This window comes from Arachis hypogaea, chromosome 4 (genome assembly GCF_003086295.3).
Source record: "Arachis hypogaea cultivar Tifrunner chromosome 4, arahy.Tifrunner.gnm2.J5K5, whole genome shotgun sequence".
Taxonomy (NCBI): domain Eukaryota; kingdom Viridiplantae; phylum Streptophyta; class Magnoliopsida; order Fabales; family Fabaceae; genus Arachis; species Arachis hypogaea.
This window is the reverse complement of record NC_092039.1, coordinates 84,044,032-84,047,126: the sequence shown is the minus strand read 5'-3', so window position 1 is coordinate 84,047,126 and position 3,095 is coordinate 84,044,032. Positions and strand designations below refer to the sequence as shown.

At 32.2% G+C, this 3,095-nt stretch overlaps 1 long non-coding RNA gene across 1 annotated transcript; it reads right to left on the bottom strand.

The window, feature by feature from the left end:
* Positions 1-212: 212 nt before the first annotated feature.
* LOC112794321 (uncharacterized) lies at positions 213-1,564 on the bottom strand. The gene is made up of 3 exons (XR_003198809.3): positions 1,302-1,564; positions 1,168-1,205; positions 213-1,066 (listed from the first exon to the last, which is right to left on the bottom strand). It is a non-coding gene; the product is annotated as an uncharacterized lncRNA (long non-coding RNA).
* Positions 1,565-3,095: the final 1,531 nt, after the last annotated feature.

Below are 3,095 nucleotides of genomic sequence, written 5' to 3'. Positions count from 1 at the left end.
TACAATTTAACTCTTGAGTCTTCCAACTCAAGGGTCTCCAAATATTAATCAACTCCGAAGCCAAGTTAGAAACTTACTCCATTGACATGGATGTCATTTACATGATAAAAGGAATTGAATTGAGATAATCAAGAAATTAAAGAAATTAAATAGAAAAATACTCTTTGCATTAATAATTAAACAAAAGAAGAAAATAAACTGAAGTAATAGAATAAAAGTAGAAGAACACTAAATTAAAGGAACATTGAACGTGGAATTGGGAAGAAATAAACCTAAAACTAAGAGAAATCCTAAATCCTAAAACTTAGAGAGAGGAGAGAGCCTCTCTCTCTCTAGAAACTACATCTAAAACATAAAATTATGTGAATGAAAGTTGTCCTTTGATTCCTCCACTCTGCAGCCTCTAATCTGTGTTTTTCGAGCTTGAAACTGGGCCAGAAACAGCTCTGGTACGTCTAAAATTTCGCAGATGCACGCATGCGCGTGATGCACGTGTGCGCGTCGCCTAGCTATATGGCCACTATGACGAATTATATATCATTTCGAAACCCCGGAAGTTAGCTTTCCAACACAACTAAAACCGCCTCATTTAGATTTTTGTAGCTCAAGTTATGATCGATTGAGTGCAAAGAGGTCAAGGCTGACAACTTTACAGTTCTTTCAACTTCTTGTATTCCTTTCACTTCATACTTCCTTTCCATCCTCTACGCCAAATCTTATTCTTCCACACAACAACACCCTTCATTTTTGCATGCAAACTGTAAAACGAGAATGCAACTGATCGATCCGAAAAATGGCAACATCATAATCTCACTTGTAGTGATGTGTTTGAAATTAATACAGCCAAGCTCGGCAATACCATCAACAGCTCTTTCTTCCCAGTTGTCATAGAAATTGTCCCTGAAATAAGCATGTGCTTCCGAATCTGCCCCAAAACCTCCATGCTCAAAGTCATTACCACTAGGACCGAATGCATCACTTCCTTCCTCTTCCCACGACAATCATTGTCGCCAACACAAAATGGTCCATCCAAATGGTTCACCGCAGATTCTTCCTCCAAGAACGCCTGCGCGGAACAATAAGCTTTCAGAGAATACTCCAGCGATGAAAAAAGATAAAACAACCAAACACATAGTATTCTATAACACAGTTTCATCACAACATTACCATCATTTGATCTACTATAAAATTTGCCGAAGATAAACCTGCAAAGCACAGAACATTGAAAACATACTGAAGGTTCATTAATCGAGAATGATTTGTTTTCCTGAAATTGAAGAATGAAATAATAACCTACTTACCAGCGATGGAGACTCCTTTGTCTAGATCCAATTAGGGTTTCACTGCAAATTAAAGATTTGACACATTTGTAAAATTTTCAGAGAGAGTGCCTTATGGTCAATGGCTTTCATCAATATCCCATTATTACACTTTTTTTAATGTTTTAATTCATTTTTGGGCTACTATGAGCATCGAGCCCAAGTGTCTAGCAAGGGATTTGAATGAAAATATTAAAAATTGTAGATGCCATTATATTATATGCCACTAGTGTGGAGGCATTGTCGTCAAACCTGAAGATCCTTCTTCTCATCCTGTTAGGTACAGGCTATAATTAAATAGAATAACAAGAAAGAGATTCAAAATCAATAAACAAACCTCACGATACGACAAGAGCCAATTATAATTTTAAGTTTTAGAGAACTAAAATCTAACAATATTAGACCACTGAAATGAAAGACAATAACAATATTATAGGAGTATACTTGACAATCAAATAGAAAAAGGGCAATAACAAATCTCAACAGTGTACACATCCTCACATCAGCATTCAAGATGCAAAAATCATATACCTATGTATGTTACAATTTCAGAGTTGGAAAGACAAAAAGTGATGAGTTGCGAAGATGGATTCATATTTTTCTCTCTTTTCTCTGTTCATATTGGTTTGTAGATGAAACACTTCGAAAGTCACATCTCTCAGTTTTCAGAATTTTAATTCAAGCAATGATACTCTATTAAAAAGACCGCAAAATTTGTAATTCATATCAGAAAAAAGAGAAGGTTTTTAGTGTTATTCTTTTTTTCGTACATCATAATCATTTTTTTTTTCAGAAAGATAGGCTTAAAATATTTTAGCTAGCTAGTCTTAGAGTTAAGGGCGAAGACTAGTGTAGGTTAAGGGGGCAATGGCCCCCAAATAAAAAATTTTAATCTATATATAAAGGTTTTTAATTTTTATATTAGCCTCCTTTAATTTTAATTTTAATTTTTTTCTTCTTTTAAAATTATATTTATATTGATCTCCTAGTCTCCTACTAAGAATTGTTCTAACTCCTCCATGCTTAGAATATTTCTCCTTTATCTTGTTTATGTCTTTCAATAATAGCAAAAGGCAAAAATAGTGATTACTTGAGAAACTCAAGAAAGAAATAAAGGAAAAGACATGACAGATTAAGAAGAAAACTCGTCAACCAATTTGTTTCTGTTGTGCTTGGTGTTTGGTTTTGTGAACTCTGGTATAGAGACATTTGGTTTGGCATTCTAGAGGGCTTGCTTTGAAGCTTTACAGATTTTAGCATAGGAATTTGGTTTAAGTTCCATTTTATTTGTCTTTTGAATTGGCCTATGATTGTATTATTTAGATTTTGATTATAGTAAACATTTTATTATAGTTCATGGTGGAAATTAAATATAGATTTTATTATATTTAAAGGCCAAACCAAAATATATAGTTGCGTCTTGTTCTTCATCTTTATTTTTGTGCATTTTTTTATATTGTGCAAGACAAAATAAAATAATCTTTAACATAATCTGATAATTGTTTTAAATTCTCCTTGTTTAATTTTAGAGAGGAACCTTAATTTAAGTACTTTATTATCAAAGTCTAGCTAAACTATTACTTTTAAAATATTTTTCATTAAATTTATAAAAAAATGAATTATAAAAAATTCCTATCTAAAAAGAGTGTCAAAATCTTGATTCCTAAATAAAACACTTACTATCTAAAAAAATTCTTGTTACCAAAATAGTGAAATAACTCTTAAAAGGAACCTGTCAGAGAAACTATATATTGAGCATATTGGTTTTAATTTTTT